The sequence below is a fragment of the Camponotus vicinus genome, unplaced genomic scaffold, assembly GCF_025532165.1.
Source record: "Camponotus vicinus isolate PSW18456_S1 unplaced genomic scaffold, iyCamVici1.0 SCAF_2, whole genome shotgun sequence".
Lineage (NCBI taxonomy): Eukaryota > Metazoa > Arthropoda > Insecta > Hymenoptera > Formicidae > Camponotus > Camponotus vicinus.
In genome coordinates, this window is record NW_028141956.1 from 23,858,757 (window position 1) to 23,877,490 (window position 18,734).

At 34.5% G+C, this 18,734-nt stretch overlaps 1 protein-coding gene and 1 long non-coding RNA gene across 2 annotated transcripts in view; one reads left to right on the forward strand and one right to left on the reverse strand.

Annotated features, from left to right (window-relative positions):
• The window catches only part of LOC145966349 (uncharacterized), a 129,920-nt gene that overhangs the window by 109,991 nt on the left and 1,195 nt on the right, over window positions 1-18,734 (forward strand). The window contains exon 3 of the long non-coding RNA XR_014437028.1: window positions 504-547. This is a non-coding gene — a long non-coding RNA (uncharacterized LOC145966349). The remainder of the gene's footprint in view (window positions 1-503; window positions 548-18,734) is intronic.
• Window positions 1-18,734, reverse strand: part of Urm1 (Ubiquitin-related modifier 1) — a 122,279-nt gene that overhangs the window by 39,332 nt on the left and 64,213 nt on the right. The window lies entirely within an intron of this gene.

Below are 18,734 nucleotides of genomic sequence, written 5' to 3' on the forward strand. Positions count from 1 at the left end.
TGAAAAATGAAAGAGGTCCAAGGTGACATCACATGATGTCGGAGCAACCATGAGGTAAATTATTTATAATTTAATTTATTATACATTAGTTGTAAAATTTATTACTTGTTGATCTTTGTAATAAATAGTAATCAGTTTTACATTATTGTGTATATAATATATTTTAAATCTATGCATGTAAAATATATTCTAAATTTATTTTAACATATTTAATATGATTAAATATTTATAAATTTAAAATACTTATAATAATTAATATTTTTATGTAGATATATGAGAGATTATATGAGAAATATTTCAACAATGCTTATAAAAGTTTGTTTGGATAACTTTTTTCATGTTTGCATAATTTTGTAAAAACATATAAACTTTTTTATCATGTGTCTTTAAGTTAAATCTTTAAAGAGTAAGTGAAAAATTAAATTAAACACAATAATTATTTTTTTGAAATACTAATTATTTTTCAACTTTAAATATAATTTAAATATATTTGTATTTTACAGATTACAACCCTACAACTACAATTCTGCCGTTGTGAATCGTACCGGTGAGTGATAAATAAATTTTATATTCAAAATGTAAAAATTTTAATTTGTTATGATAAAAATGCGCAAATGTAATAAACTATATTTACCATTCTTATAGATTATTAATATCTGAATTCACATTATACAGGGTGTCCCGAAACTAACGCTTGATATTTTAAAGGCAGATTCTCTGGCCAATTTAAAAACGATTTTTCCTCAGCGAAAATGTCGAGGGAGATCATTATTTTTTGCATATTCCCAATTTTTGTCATCATGTATCTTTCTAACTAAGCCTTAAATTAAAATTCTATTAAAGTAAACTCTACCTCAAATTAATTAAAGAATGTGACTATTAATATTTTATTCCCATAAGCCTTAGTTTGCGAAAAACCCTTTATTTTCAATCGTTTATAACTCGAAAACTATTAGTGCCGAGACATTTTCGCTGAGGAAAAGTCGTTTTTAAATTGGCCAGAGAATCTGCCTTTAAAATATCAAGCGTTAGTTTCGGGACACCCTGTATATATTTCTATAATTGTACATATATGTTTACATACATATGAACATATATACATACATATAAACACATATGCACGTACAAGCATAAATATACATCGTATATTAAAAAAAGTAAATTAAAAATAATAAGAGAATGTTATGGAAAATTATATTTCGGAAATTTATTGTCTCTCGATATGAATAATTTAAAAGGCAGTTAATGGTAAAAATATTCAACTTTAAAATATGTATAACCACCTGTCGATTTACCACGCATACAAGAATGCATACAAAGTTAGAGAATGCATACAAAGTTTATTATTATTGATATTACTAATCGATCTATTCATCGACATATTTTTATATTATATAGCGACAAATCTTAGAGTCCAATTAATTCTAGACAATTGTTTATTTATTTATTTTGCTCGCCCTTCTTGCCTAAAATCCCTCAAACACGTCATACGATAATCTGCAATGTGGACACCTGTACACACAGCTCAGAGCTACATGTGTGTCGCGTATGTAAACGATCCGTTAAAGCGCAGCCACATATGCGGATGCACCCGGGATATTTGCGTTGATACGCTCTGTTTCATGCATGAACTTTAATATTGACAAGAAAACAGGGCATTAAAAGGAGATGGATCGCCAAGTTCTTGAGATTGAGTTAGGTTGAGTTAGGATGAGGTGGTGTTCAGTGAGCAAGTATCCTAGCATGTGTCGCAAAGCTTTGCGGCTGTAAACTCAACCATAATGATTTAAGCCGTTTGCCATTTTATCCGTACCTTGAAGAACCACTTTATACACCCCATCTCATCCGTTCCTCTCGTTCTTCCTTACTTATGACGGATCCATTAAATCTGAAGCTATGCACTATGTTTCCAAAATTTCGCACGCGATAATTGAAACATTTTCATGTCGGTTAAATAATGTTTCGTATCATTACGGATTGCGGTATTGTTATGTGAAATATATAGATAATAGCACATGTGAATAAATTCTGTGTTATTAAATAACTTACCAGGATATAAATTCCACATTGATAAATAATTTATCCGCAATCCGCCCTAGTTACTCGCTATAGTCAAAGTTACATTTTAAATTGTAATAGAATAGAATCAGAGATGGACAAAATAGTATATGAAATAGAAATAAAAAATATATATACGTATATGCTAGCTATATCTTTTTTACATAAACTTACACAGTAAAAAATTGTGCGTCCATATGTTAAAATTTTCTTGTATTACCACGTTTTGATTAGTACTTTAATGTAAAATTAACATACAACCTATGTAAAATTAACATACAACCTATATGTTATTATTTTTATAATGTTTTCATGTGTTACATTTATGTCAACTTTATAAATTAACACTTTGTACATATGTCTCTTAGAAGTGGAATATTATTTTGAGTATATTTTTTAACATCATCATTTTAAACAATCAACATGTCTCAAAATCAGTTCAACATTCTAGGAAAAGTTAAAGTGAATCTTCAAATAATCTTGAACTTTGACATCCAAAAATAATCAAATTTACTAAAATCAAATGTTTCTATTACAAATAATTTAAGTTAAAATAATTACTATTATACGTTAATGTCCTCAACATTTCTTACGAGTTATTGTACCTATTTTTTCATGTAATTTTTAATTAATTTGTATGTTATTTTTCCATTACACTTAAAGTCACGATAACAAAAATAAATGTAAAGTATCGTGTCAATTATTTAACATTTTTAGTTTGTCAATAAGCAACATACGACGAATGAGTTATTTTAACTTAAAATTTTGAGTGAACTTTCTGGGACATGTGAAAAATGTTATAATTAACATTTTATTTTTTACTGTGTATAGAATCTAAAATAATAATTTATCTCTCTCTTTTTGTTGTGTGCTAATTAATATTTATAATAGACTGCATTAAACATGTGACCACTATTATTATGTAACAATAGAAATTTTAAAATAAATGAGAAAAGGAGAGAAGAAATGAAGAAATTTAATTTACATACTACAGAAAGGTAAAAAGATTATCTGGAAGAGGAAAAAGATTTGAAAAGTATAAGCAGTGGCAGAGAGAACACGAAACTTCGTAACATCTGTAGAACTTTGCTTATATACATCTCGAAGTTGAACAATAGCATCAAGAATATCGGACGTCATTGCCCGAATATTCAAAAAAAAAAAAAAAAAAAACGTTTTACCAGGAGGGGAATATTCGGCAGCTGTTCGCAACTTTTATTTTCATGATATCGATTCGTGTCGCTCAATCCTCGAGAACGCGTCCCGTGCTATACTTCGTAAAATATTCCGCTGACTTCGCGTGTCCCAGTCACGTGAATCGTCCAAGGCCGGGTGGTTGGACGAGGGTAGATCAGTGGAGACGAGCAACAGCCAGCACACCCGACTTTGCGAAGGAAAAGCGCGTGCATTGAAGTGCGGGGGACCACGTGCCGAACGTATTTCGATCTGACTGGCAAAAGAGGGTAGAAAACAGGGTGAGGGCGGAGGCGTCGCGACGACGGCCAACACAACCACACCCTACGAACCCGCTAGATCGATAGTCACTACCCTGCTAGAGCAGATAGAGAAAGAGAGAGGAAGAGCAGGGGAGCGGGTCGTTCGAAAGAAAAGGAGATGGAGTAAGAGAGGGTGAGACAAATTGCCAAGAGATCTCACTATGTCGCCTCTATCCCGTTTCTTTTCGCTCTCCCCCTCCTTCTCTCTCTCTCTCTCTCTCTCTCTCGCATTTTTCCTTTCTTTTCCCTCTCTCCCCTTCCCTCTCTTCCACTCCCGATCGGTTACCTGCTACTTGCTACGACCAATGTCTCGATGCGCCAAGCTTTTCCGGTGTCTTTCGACGCATTCCGGCTCACGTCTTTCCGCGAGGGCGGAATTTATGATATTTGCGCGCGATCATTAATGGATTTGCGCGATCAGCGATGCATTTATCGCCGGACCGATAATCTTGTCGCCTGTTTTTATGCACGACGAGCAATTTTCACCTTCGCGAGAGCAGTCATTTGCTCGGCGGCAATTTGCGTAATTGGAACTTATATAATTACATTGCAATAATGCGATTGCTTCTTCCCCTCTGCGAGCGGATTAAGTTATAAAATGTTACACCGAATTTCCTGCCTTGAATATACTTTCCAATTACGCAATGCGATTACGCCCTGCTGTAATAAGAACTTGCTCGTCTCACGCAAACAATCGTTTTCAGGGGTTTGTCTTTTTTTCTCCTACTGCGCGAGAGAACTTTCCTGACAACACAATCTTCGAACGACTATCCGCTTATCTTTCCCTTTGCGTTTTATCGTATCTTTTTTTCTTCTTGTATTAATGATTTCATTATACAAATAGTATAACGAAATAAGCGTGTTCCGAATTAATGATTGCGGGTTATTTCATTATTATTGCAGTATTAGCATTTAATACTGACATACTGACCTACATCGGTAGGTTCAAAGTCATAATTCCATTATTGGATAATTATTTTCACTATAAATGCAAGATATAAATTTTCTCGTCCGTGAATAACTTGATTTAAATTTGTTTTACGTATAGCAAAATTCAAGTTTTATCTTGTAAAGTACAGCAGATAATTTGAATAAAAAAAATATTTTTAATATAATAATATAATAATTAAGATTCATGTTAATAAATATTAGACATCATGCTACTCAAGTTTTATTTAAGCTTCGATTTAATGGAAACAATTTTTTAAGTATTTACGTACTCTAATAACGATTTCATCAATTTAAAATAAATGGAAATTAAGGTTAATCTATTCAAATAGCCTCTCCCTATGATCTTTTGAATAAACTGGCTTATCTTTGCATTTACATATATAGTTATTCATCACGCGATGTTTCTAAAATATAATTTTATTATCTAATTCTTGAAAGAGAATGATAATTCATGCTTAGAAACTGTACTCTCGGTTAATCATGATCCTAGAAACGTCAGGGCAGAAGAGTGGAACAACGTAGTGCAGCATAGAGACTATTAAACTGTATATGCGATCGCCCGACCTCAAAGATTTAAAATGATAGCAGCTTATTAAAATATCACGGTTACACCGAGCATGAAAAGATGCAACGATTTAATGTAATATATCAACTATGTACTATACTATACTACTATACAGGGTGTTTCTTAATAAGTGCCAAAAATTTTAGGACATGATTCATTGTCGAAAAATTAGGTTTTTATTTTTTAGGTTTTTAGGTTTTTGTTATAATTTTGTTTTTGTTCCAATCTTTCCAACATTTATTCTAATTTTATTTTTATTTTAAAATTTAACTTCTCTTAATTCGAAACCTATGCTATTTAGCATCGTGCTGTGCACGATAACGTATTTTATTTTTTTCCTTGAAAACTACTGATTTTATGAAAAAAATAAAAGAAATAAAAAAGTTTCTAAATAAATCAAACTTTTTAATGCATATTTTTAGATGATCATATTCCGGTTCATTAAAAAGTTCTAATAAAAAATTGAATAGGAATTGCTAGTTTCATCCCCTTATAACAATACGGGAGGCTGCAAAAATATTAATAAATAACCTTTTTACTAGTAGAAAATATCCACCTAATTTCATTTCTTTAACTTGTTTTAAATTTGAGAAAAAAATAAAAATCTAATTTTTACCCCCATTTTTGGAGGAGTGTAACTCCACAGGAAAGGATGTAAGAGTATATGTTTGAAATGAAAAATCCCCCTTTTGGACAAAGAATCATCTCCTAAAATTTTTCGCACTTATTAAGAAACACCCTGTATATGTACATACATACATGATGAATATCTACGTTTGTTTCAACAAAACTTGCAACAAAAGCTCAGCAAAAAGAGCTTTCATAGTGAAATATGATTATGATCGAATGAAATTATTCGATTATTCAATTTTAAAGACATCATCCTATTTAAATACACGCTATTTGCCATTTCACTTTGGTCACATAATACATATCCAAAAAATAGAAATAAAAATTTGATGCTATAATTTTACAACAAATACACTGTGAAAAAGAACATATTTTTCTTGAGACATTTCTTGAGAACACGTTCTAATTGTATATATTTTTACTAGTTGCATTTATCTCCTAGAAAAGGTAGCTCAACTAATATGAGCTAACGAATTGTTGTACCGATATGTTACGCAAACAAGTTACGAACATACTTCAGAAAGCTCATTTATGTAAATGTTATACAAGCTCCCGGTGTGAATAGAAAATAGAAATTATGTGACGCAGCACAAGCGGTAACAACTCGGCACATACGCAGGGTATACGTGCGTATATGCATGTATGTGTGATTCCAGTTTCGCGGGATAAAATCCCGTGAGAGAAACCTTCCGTAATAGAATATCATGCGAATAGCATGTGTTTAAACAGCACGATCTCTTTAAAACTGAATAATATATATCTCTCAACAACTGTAGACTGTTTGTGGCTCGTATCTCTCTTGTCTCCGAGGGCTTTCCTATCAGTGGAATTGCATAATTCTCGTGAAAGACGCGCTACCCTCTAGTAAAATATCGGCAAAGTAAACTTTAACGGAGAATTAAGAAGCGACTGTTCGAATATGCAGCAGCTTCCGAGTTGCGATTTAGTCTGCGAGACACAGTAATGAATTGTATTAAAAAGGTAATTTAATAATATTTGATAATTTTTAATTTTTAATCTTGACTTATTACCGCGTAATAATATAAAAGAAAATGTGTCAGATCTCTTATAATATATTGAATTTCATCCATTTAATGTACCTAGTACCAGAGAAATTTATAAATTTAAAATTGATTAAATTAGCATCGGGGAAAAAGTTAATTTCCAACGCAGTAAAATTTCTCTAGAAAAATTCACCCGTAAAATTCGATGGTCACCTCCCAGTAGTGTAAATTAAAACTGACCATCGTATTATCTTGGCCAATATTTTTATCACATTCAATCTCAACAATGTGCACCGTAATTGAAGATACGTTCCTCCTGGACTCGATAGAGTTCGCGGAGAGCTCGACGCTCTATCGCTCCCATGAGTGACGTAACTTCGCGGATATGTCCCTGGGAATAAATCCGTGTAGAGGCCATGTTCTAACTCGCGTACTGCGCTACCACACAGAAAATGTGTTTATTCCTCACAAAACCATTGTTCTCCGACCTCTATGCACATTGCACAAGTTGCACGCGTCATCAGGTCGCACACTCGTGATATTGCCTATTGTTAGAAAATGGTAAAGCTCGTGTAATCTTACAATGTGATGACATATTTCAATCGGTTTTCTTTCCTCGTAAAAATACTTTGTAGTTTGATTTTTTTTTGGATAGTTTCAGAGATGAATTCCATAAAATTATAAAATAATCATTGTAATCACAAGTTCTAATCAAATTTTCGGAAAAGAATTGACTTGCGTCTAATCCAATTAGAGACTTGTAAAGACTAATTATCCGCGAACTTTTCGTCATTTTTTCGACATGTGGGCGTCGAAGCTCTTTTTTCTCTTTTTTTTTGTTTAATTTAATTCGTCGACAACGGTTTTGCTTTTAATGCTCGCAGCGGTAAATTAAAAAGTCGTAAACGCGCTTTGACAGCACGAACTAACAAAAGAGGATTAACCACGACGGCGACAGCGACAGCAGCAACGTCGGCAACTTTTTTTCGATATAAATATGTATACGTGCAATACGCTCTGGCACGGACTACCGTAATCCGCCGGCGTCGCTAATGAAGAAAGATCGATGACAGAAGCGAGGAAAAAGAAAAAAAAGTGTCGTTACACAAAGGGTGATTCGTTTCATTTTCATGAGGGATCAGCATTTCGTAACTCGCTGGCAATTTGCAGGCGTTTTGTCGCCGCCGACGACGACGAGGACGACGATGGCGGAAGCGATCTGCGCTGCCCTCGTCGCCGTCGGGATATCGTGATCTCCCGACGGGGTAAAACAGCGTGAGAAGGGTGAAAAGGGGTCCTGGGTTGGGAATTAGGGGGCGCGCCGGCCGACCAGCTGGAGGTAGGAAAAATCGAAGAAACGAAGGGTCAAATGCCACGTGATGGATAGCCCGCCGTAGGAGGTCCAAGCGTATGAAATTGATCAACCAGCCAGAATCATTCGATTCTACTTCCTATCCACCCTCTTCCCTTCCCCTAATGTTGTCCAATCCTCCTCGTCACCCTCTCTTTCCCGCTCTCGTTCGCTCTCGTCGAGGCTTCTCTCGGCTCCTCCAACCCTTGTTTCTTTCGTTCCATTCATTTTCCTTCCGCGTCGTACGACGTCGATAACTCTGATTCTCCCGGATCGCCCACCTCCGCCTCGACGGTATTTTATTTTCACGATCCCCGACCAATGGCCGCGGTCCACGGCCGATTGCCGATGGCAATACTCTCGAGAAAATTCATGTAGCATGTAAGAAAAATTACGATTCCGCTTCGCTTTTCCGTCGAACCGGGCGGCCGCTTAACGAGAAAGAGAAGGAAGGAAAAAGACGTCGGGAAATATCGCGGCTACCGCGTGGTTTTCCTTCGACCTGAAAAAACTCGTTCTTTATGCAACGGTTCTTGAATTCATGGTTTTATGCGCGCGGAAATAGATCTTACATTTTAATTCGAGAACAGAGAACGGAGAGTCACCATTTAAATTACGAATAAAATTCATACGGAATTTTCCAAGTAATTTCCCAGCACAGTCCAGAAACCGATCTCAAGTACAGACTCGAATTTATAAGTGTGTATAAACTTTGGGGATTATTGCGCCGTCTGCCGATAATAATCTGACGTTACCGAGAAATCAATTTCACGTTTCGAAGCGCGCGCGTTTGCGAGCTTCTGTTCAAAGTTGTGGCAAATGCTCGAGCGATCGCGGAAATGGGGACACCCTGTACACAACGAGGCGATAACAGTTGGTTATAGAGGGAGCAAAGTTAGTAAGCTCCAACCGGGAGACATGGAAGTTGATATATATATAAGAGAGAGAGAGAGAGAGAGAGAATTAAATAAAGACAAAGGGAAAGAAGAATACAGTGACAAGCGAAACAAGAAAGGAGAGGTCTAGATGCGAAAGTGTAGATGCAACGAGACGAAGGAAAGCGTAGTGAGATCACGGCATCTGATGGCAATAAATACTTATCAATGCCAGACAAAATTGCGACAAAGTTATCTTCCTTTACGACTTAGTAAAGCAATATCGATTTGGAAAAAGATATGTTCTCTCCTAAAGCCAATGTAGAAACTTGTAGCTTGTAATTTATACCTTAAATTCAACAAATAAAATAATTTGATAAAAATTTACTTTTACAGACAGCTAAACAGTATGATAAATACTCAAAGAGACAGATTATTAAGATAATTACGTAAATAATTATAATTGAGTAAAATATTATTCTAAAGTGTTTATTTTTCATGAGAATAAATAGATATAAAGATGTACAGAAAATTCATTTGACTAATTTTTACTGAGAAACATAAGAATAGGTTTGTAAAAAGTGTAAGAAAAAAAATAAAATATACACAAATTAATAAGAAAAAAATAATATTTAATTATTTTAGTAGCTACTATTTTTTTTCTAATGAGAAAAATGATTACACTAAATCTTTAATAAGAAAAATAACTAAACTAAATCTTTAATGCATAAAATGAATTTTTCGAAGAATTTAAAAAATATTCAGTTATTTTAGTAATTACTATTTTTCTCTAATGAAAAAAATAGCTACACTAAATCTCTAATGAGAAAAGTAGCTACACTATCTCTAATTCATAAAATGAATTTATTCGAAAATTTTAATTAACAATTAAAGCTTATTTATTACACTTCAATATATCATAATATATTACACAGTAAAAAATAAAATGTTAATTATAACATTTTTCACCCAGAAAGTCCACTCTAAATTTTAAGTTAAAATAACTCATTCGTCGTATGTTACTTATTGACAAACTAAAAATGTTAAATAATTGACACGATATTTTACATTTATTTTTGTTATCGTGACTTTAAGTGTAATGTAAAAATAACATACAAATTAATTAAAAATTACATTAAAAAGTAGTTACAATAACTCGTAAGAAATGTTGAGGACATTAATATATAATAGTAATTATTTTAACTTAAATTATTTGTAATAGAAACATTTGATTTTAGTAAATTTGATTATTTTGTATGTCAAAGTTCAAGATTATTTGAAGATTCACTTTAACATTTCTTAGAATGTTAAATTGACTTTGAGACATGTTGATTGTTTAAAATAATGTTAAAAATACTCAAAATAATATTCCATTTCTAAAAAACATATACAAAATGTTAAGTTATAAAGTTGACATAAATGTAACACATGGAAACGTTATAAAAATAATAACTTATAGGTTGTATGTTAATTTTACATTAAAGTACTAATCAAAACGTGATAACACAAGAAAATTTTAGCATATGGACGCACAATTTTTTACTGTGTATATATTTATAATCTAATAGAAAAAAATAGCTTTTCCATAAAAGTGTTTACTTTCCATTTCAGATATTGTTTTTTCCGTCTCTTCCAATAAGTGATACATTGCAATAAAGTCTGCAATAAAGTTAATACGAGGGAGAAACAGGCGTTAAGAACGGCAAATAAAAATGTTTTATGTGCAACGCTGTCGAAACGCAGTGTATGCGCAACTTCCTGGACGGGGGTTCTTCCCGAAGATATACTCTTTAGGAAAAAAAGGGGCACAGGAAGCTTCGAAAGTTTGGCCAAGAAAGTTTGCAAAAGCGCGCTGCCGCCACCAAACGACCTTCATCCTGCACACAAGCTTCGAATTTCATTTTGGAACGTTGAATCTTATTAAGAAGTAAAGTCGTTTTGAAAGTTCGCGAATATTGTGGACGGGGTTTTCCTTATAAATCCGTGGCTCAGCGCGATATTTCTCGTTGGTCCCGAAAGCTCGCCTCGAAAACTCCAATTTCGGATGAAAGTGATTACAAGATTGTCACCCGGTAAGCTCTTACAAGGAAGTACTTACGTTTCTTTCTCCCTCTCTTTCTCTCCCTCGTGCTTCAATTAACGCTTTATAAGTGTCTGCGCCTGGTTTCGAGCGATGATTAATGATAATCAAAGCGATAGCAAAGCCTATTGTCGTGCGTTTCGTTTATTCGTATCCTCGACGAGACTTTCTGTATTCATTATTTTCTATATTTTATCTGTACCATCCGTTAAGAATTATATCGTAAAAGAGATCTCGCGTAAAAATCGTTCATGAAGAAAACTTTACAATGGCGCGCGAGGGCTTTTATTGACAATCGGCACTCCTTTTAAATACCGCTAGTAAAAGTTCATTTCACGAGACGGCCAGTATCGCGGCGATCTTAATAGCTTTCTCACATCAAGGAAGAAAACGACTATATAGCGAGCGCTTAATGCAAACGAGTCAAAGATACTTAACGATCGATCCGAGAGCGCGTGAAGTGTCACGCGCGGAGCGAGAAATGAAGCATGATACCGAAAACAGGTCATGAACTAAACGAAATAAAGAAGAGAGAAGCAGAGATATAACGAAAGAAAAATCTGAAGAATTCTAAGAACGATATAAATCTAGGATGAACGTGCGAAAATGGAGCATGTAGAAGATATATGTACACGCATGACACCGTCTATATATCTTCCTTCTAAGATTTAAATTATATTATCTCTGCTGCATGCGTGGATTCTAAAAAATTGAAATTTCGTCGGTTCTCATATGAATGTATTCCCTGTAATATATTCTAGTATCCCTTTACAATAATATGTATATATATTCATATTCAATCGAATCCTATGTATTTTTATATGAAACATTCAAGTTCAAGATTTGATATAGAAATTTTATTTTTGTGTCCTCGAGTCGAAATTTTGCTTCTATTTTTAATCTATTTTTTGTAGTTATAGATTTTGAAAGATTTTGATAAATTTAATTTATATAGAAATTATATTGAGCTTCTTACTTTGTACCCTCAATAGACAGCAAACGAACAATTTCCCACTTAAGGAGTTTAAAAGAGAAGCTTTCGATAAAATTATAGATTAAATAGTTTCAACATAAAATAATCATATGGCTACTTAAAGTATCAAAATAGATTGGATATTGAGGTCAAAAGTGACAGAAAAATTTTGACTCGGAAAGTTACTAAATAAATTTGCATTTGCAGAATGAACAATACAAGACATATAATATATAAAATGTCCTCGTAAAAAAATAGTAAAAATACAGGCGAAATAAAATAAAATAAAAAAACATCCGTATTTGTATGCAACAAATAAAAGTTAAAAAGACAAACAATTTAAAATACTACATATTAATATCTGCTATATATACTTGGTGGTTTTATTATAAAATAAAAACCTACCACTCACCGAGAGATCGATACATTTATAACAATAAAGTTGACTTTATTAGGTCTCTACTAGATTAGACTCATCTGTAACATATAAATATAAAATCTAAATTATAGCAAGGTTCAAAATAAATATATATTTTGCTTCTGAATTAATTAAGGCTGAAAACGCGAATATCGATTAGAAATGTCAAAAACCATTTGTATACTTGACTTCCCCTTCAGGATAAACTTTTCAAGTACTGAGCCTTTTCATGAGTATCCAGAATGTGTATCTAGAATCATCGAGCGAAAACTTGATGAAAATAAACATACTCGAAAAAACAAGCAAAAATTGTCTCCAATATTGCTTGGCAAAGTAACTTTCTTAATTAAAATAAATTACATAATATATTATATTATTATATATGAATTTTTATATGTGAATTATTATTTATGAATTAATCGAATATGTCATTAATTATTCGTGGAGAATGCATTTCAAAGAAGAATACACCAAGCATATCGTGTCAGCTTTACTGAGCGAATATTATAACACGTATGTGCAGCGCAGAAAAATGGTAAGAAACCAAATCTCTATAGAATCTCTCTTATTTCGAATTTTTATTATATCTCGGTGCTATCTCCCAACGACATAAATGCGGTGCCGCGTTTCTTGGTCGATCGCACACTCGCTATTCCCTGACACGTATTCGATTAAGTTCTCTATTTATGATCCAGCTTTTTCACGAGCTCGTCGAATAGGCGAGTAAGTTTATCTTCGCTGTATCCGATAGGATTTCAAATTGCTAGGATAACTAGGATAGACAAAATCTGACAAAGAGAGCATGAAAAATAATTCTTTAAACTACACCTGCTCCCGAGCTCAATCAGAGTAGAAGCAAACAATCGATTATGTTCGAGCATTATGATTCACGGTTCGATCGATTAGTAATTTTTGCTTCGCTATGAAAGTCCTAATAGTAAAAAAAGAGATTGCTCTTTTGTATTTTTAACCAACTCCTAATGAGAGTCCGGCATACTTATTGGCTCTCCAGACTCTTCCTGAGTTTCTCAAACGAAACCGGAGAGCTCCTCTTTTCTCGTCTTTATCTCCCTTTCTTTTTCTATCTTCTCCAGTCTCCCTATCATACCCTCATCGAGCTCTATCTTCTACTTTCGCTCTTTCGATGATGGAGATTGAACGTAATTTATTTGCTATTCCCCCATCCCATCGTTCTGAGCGGCAGGAATTTAATTTTCTGAGCGCTATCCGCGCCCGATGAATCTTTGTGCGGAATTTGTGCGTTTGTCGTACTACTTACAAGAGCCGCCACGTATAAAACTAGAAACTCGCGTTTGATTAAGTCTATTTACGCGTATTATGTTTTTATTTTGTTTTATTCATTTATTGTTTTCTTGTAAATCGCGTTTGATATTTTCGTCGATAATTTTATTTTTACGCTAAATTATTATTTATAGTTTTTTTACGTTAAAAAAATTATTAAATAATTAATTAAATATAATTATTTTATTTTTACGCTAAATTATTATTTATAGTTTTTTTACGTTAAATAATAATTTTTTTAACGTAAAAAAAACTATAAATAATAATTTAGTGTAAAAATAAAATTATCGACGAAAATATCAAACGCGATTTACAAGAAAACAATAAATGGATAAAACGAAATAAAAACACAATACACGCGCAAATAGACTTAATAATCAAAGAGTGATAAAAAAACTTAATAACGAAAGAATATAGCAAAAATATATAGAACCGTAAATGGAAATAGGTGAAGATGCGTGTGGCGTTTATGTGGATTGCCTACAGCAGTAAAACGTACGATTTGATAGGAGCCAATACATTCGAGCTTATCATCTTATCGCCAATGGCTATACCCGGGCCAGCTAACACTCCACCGCGCGCAGGGGGAGTCAGCCATAAAATACAGAATGAACCCCCTGTCAGGTCGACCGGCATCACTTCACCCCCGCTTGAACTCATCCCTGGACATTTCGTTCCAACGAACTCATCCCTCACTGTCTGTCTACGACTATGCCGCATCGCGATCGATTTTCACGAACACACGCCTGCACACGCGTGTCTAGGAATTCTTATATGCACGTATAATTTTATATCCAATCGATAAGTAGTGAATTTTATTTCCACCAACGCTACGCATCTAATAAGAGGTTTTTTTGCTTTTTTTATCAAGCCAACATTGAGTTTGCCTTCCGTATTTTCTAAAGTTGATAAAAGGCCAATGATATACATAAGTAACAAGATTCTCTGACAGAGGTAACATACTTAAATATTGATGGTCGTTTTAGGCGAATTGCCTATCGTGGAGATGTTGATGCAACAAACATTTTGAGTAAATTACCCGAGATGATTCATGCGCGCGGTTTGCCTTACGGTAACATAGCAATACCTTGAAATTGGAACGACCAATATTGCCCGGTGACTTTGATCTAGACGAAATGGCATATCGTATGTCATTGGCCGCTCTAATTCCGAGACATTGATGTATCAAGCAAGTTCAGTAAATTGCGTTATACAAATGAAATATGTTTACACATTATAAATCATTTGCGTAATTTCATGTATTATTTATACCGACGTTGTGTTTTATTAATTATTGCAAATGTCTTTTTTCCCTCTGCATTGCAAAATTAGCACATTGGCAAATATATGCAAATGACATTGAGAGACGAAAACTGCACGTGAAATTATATGAAACGTTCGTGTAATTATTATCATAAAATTTTATATTTGCTCGCAATTTCATGCGACCTACAGAACGATCGTCAGCCAATGAATAAGCAAGAAAAACAAGATAAATTTGAAAAACAAGATAATGCTCTTGATACATATTTTCATAAATAATAAAGTTGCCGAATTATAACAATAAAAAACAGAAACTTTCTTATTCCGCGCACGAATTTTGCACATTTTCATGCTGCCAATCGCGAGCACGTAACACAGAAAATCCATGTATGATTAGGTATTTAACACGCGTTTCGATGGATGATCAAATGGACTATTCGCAATCAGGATTTAATGCGATTATGCAAATGCGAATAAAATTCGCTTAATTTATTACTCGGTGGCTGGCAAATTGTGAAACATTGATTATCTGTCGGGATTTTCTCGTGTAACTTTCTTCTCTCTCTTTTTCTTTCTCTCTCTCTCTCTCTCTCTGTCTCTCTTTTTTTCATCTATCTCTTCATTTACTATTCGTTTATATCTCGCAGAGCGATTTCCGCGAAATGTTTGCTTGAAGCGCGAAAAAAACGCGTTTAATCAGAAAATGAATGATTGCATTGTTCTGTATTAAATCTAGCTATTCTCGATGTTCTTCCGAAGAATATCGTGCTTTTCAAGGTTCGATTTTTTTCAATTGATATAACAAAATAATGATATTGTTAACAAATTATGAACCTTTATTGTGTAAATTGTGAGGATTTGTGTAATTGATGTGATTAAAAATATTGATTTATAAACAAAGGATAGAGTAATGAATTAATTATACGTATATAATAATTGTTGAAAATTATTACTTAAATTATTAATGAAAAATATGAATGTTAATAAATCATTTATTATATTCTTATGTAATAAATTTTCATGAGTATGAAAATCATACGCGTAAGATTTAACGCAATAATTCTAGTCAGGTTTGTCCTGATAATATGATTTTCTCGCGTGCCACGCAGTTCATTATTCACGCAGTTGAAGATTGTCAAGCAATCAGTTGAATTCCAGAACATTTATCAATCAAATCTACTTGGGCGCATATCTGAAATATTCAAATATTTTCTGCAGAATGAGAGTCGATATCGAAAAGAACAAATTTATTTCCTGCGTTATTTTACTTGTGTTATGTAAGGTACATAGGCTTGCTCAGTGATTTGCAATATTAATATAATGAGCTGGTAGAAGCCATGTAAAAAGTAAAAATTCAGTTACATAAGACGTTTAAGCAGATGTTGTATTTACTTTGCATTATTGATGTTAAAAGCTGAGGCAAGAAGAGTAGCAACTACCGATACTAAATATTAATAAAGCAAGATCTCTTATTAAAAGCAATGATATAATACAAAAAGGTTGTTTCTTAAATTTAAAGCAACCCCTTCCAACAATTTGTGTAACTTAAAAAACAATTATAATATTATAAATATATTTTTCACTTTTTTTAATATTAAATTGTATCAAACTTGCGAAAGAATATATTCCGGATAAGAGGTTTACCGTTAACGAAATACGCTCTATTTCTTCTTCACTCGCTGCAAGAGCATCGAGCAACCGACGGAAAGAGCACAACAAATACTGTCAAAGTTGATTTCCTCAATTATCGTCCTCGGCCGAATTATCATAATTATCTCCCGGGTGGCGCAAAGTCACCCCGAAGGATATTAACCCGCGCGTGCCCGGAATCCACGTTGCAAAATTTAGAGAACTTTATATCCGCTCGAGCGCGCAATAGACTGAAAGTTGGCGTCTTCCCCTGCGTACTTCTGATTCTCCGACTAAGGAAGAACATCGACATTCGGCGATTCGTGCGACTTCATTGTCCGTGAAATTCGACGCCGAGACCCAAGACGTGAGAGAGATTCCGCATCCCTTTGCGGTTCTTTGTGCGAGAAGAAGAAAAAATGGCGCGACCGATCCACGAGAAACAGGCGAAGTCTCATCGATTGACAGGACGTTGAGCGTCTCCTGTGTTTACACATCCCCGGGGGCAATCGAGGTATCAATGGCTTGAGAGCTAACCCCCTCCCCCCTAGTCATCTCGCTTCAAGGCGCTCACCCTCGGCCGTTTTTGTGCATATTGAGAGTATAACACGTTTTCCTCTCCTCTCGCTCTCCCTTCGGTGGATCCGCCGCATCCAGTTTCGCGGCGGGTTTCTCGAAGATATTGTTTTAAAGCAGGAATCTGTCCCCCGCGAGTTGTAAATTGAGAGGAGATCCGTCCCCCGTACCGTTGCCCCGAGATGACTTCGTTCGCGCGGCCATTCACCCTCGCGACGTGTTAAGAAAAAGTGAAATGGAGCTCGGAGTTTATGGAAAGTACCCTCCGGATTTTACCCCGTTAGCGTCGAGAATTTATTTATCGGCTCGCGTTTGTCTGCTCTCGGGGCGATCGAGCGTCTAACAAGAAAAGAAAACTACCCGATGCACTTAAGAGGGATTACATGGATTGACGCGAAGGCGGTTTATCCGCTGCAGGTTTCACCTGGCGAGGATCGAGTCACGCGAGACCGTTCAAAACAGCACAAAATAATGGACGGTCCCCTCCCAGGTGTGTCGTTGTTTCCTCCCTCCTCATCCCGCCTCCTCATCCCGTCCCGCAGTTCTCATTGTGCCTGCATGTTGTTGCTCGCTGCGCTGCGGCTTTTCTGGAAATGACTGCATTAGGTCCTCGCGTCTTGAACAGATAGTCTGTATAAACGCGGACGATAGTCTCGCGTACGGTACCCACGTGGGACTTCCGGCGAGAGGAGAACTCGTATATTCGCGACCGTGTCGCGCAGCGACACGTACGTCAAACGTCTCTCTCGTATTCCGTGGAAAACCTGAGGGAAATCTCCCGCGTTGTAGGATACGACGGCGCGGTCCCCATTTATCCTTCGACGACTCGCTGGCTCTCTCTCGCAACCTGTTCTCTCGCAGAACCTGGGGTGCGCTGTTGTTATCCCGATCGTGATTTTGGAAAATCCTTATCACACGATACTTCAATAAGAACGACCCTTTTCAACTCTTGCTTAGTTTCGTTTCCGATATCGAGGAAATTGAATTTTTTCGCAACATGAAAACAGTCTCGTTGGACGCGAAGATCCTTTCCGCTTTCTTGAAACTTAATTTAATGTATTATATCGGGTGTTTTTTAATAAGTTTTCTTAATAAGCAAAAAAATTTAGGAGATGATTCTTTGTCGAAAATTAAGGGGGGTTTTTCATATAAACATATACTCCTACATCCCTTCCTGTGGAGTTATACTCCTTCAAAAATGGAGATAAAAATTAGGTTTTTATTTTTTTCTCAAATTTGGAACAAGTTAAAGAAATGAAATTAGATCGATATTTTCTACTAGTAAAAAGGTTATTTATTAATATTTTTTTTCAACCTCCCATATTGTTATAAGGGGATGAAACTAGCAACCCCTATTCAATTTTTTATTAGAACTTTTTAATGGGCCGAAATATGATCATCTAAAAATATGCATTAAAAAGTTTGATTTATTTAGAAACTTTTTTATTTCTTTTATTTTTTTTTATAAAATCAGTAGTTTTCAAGAAAAAAAATAAAATACGTTATCGTGCATAGCACAATGCTAAATAGCATAGGTTTCGAATTACGAGAAGTTGAATTTTA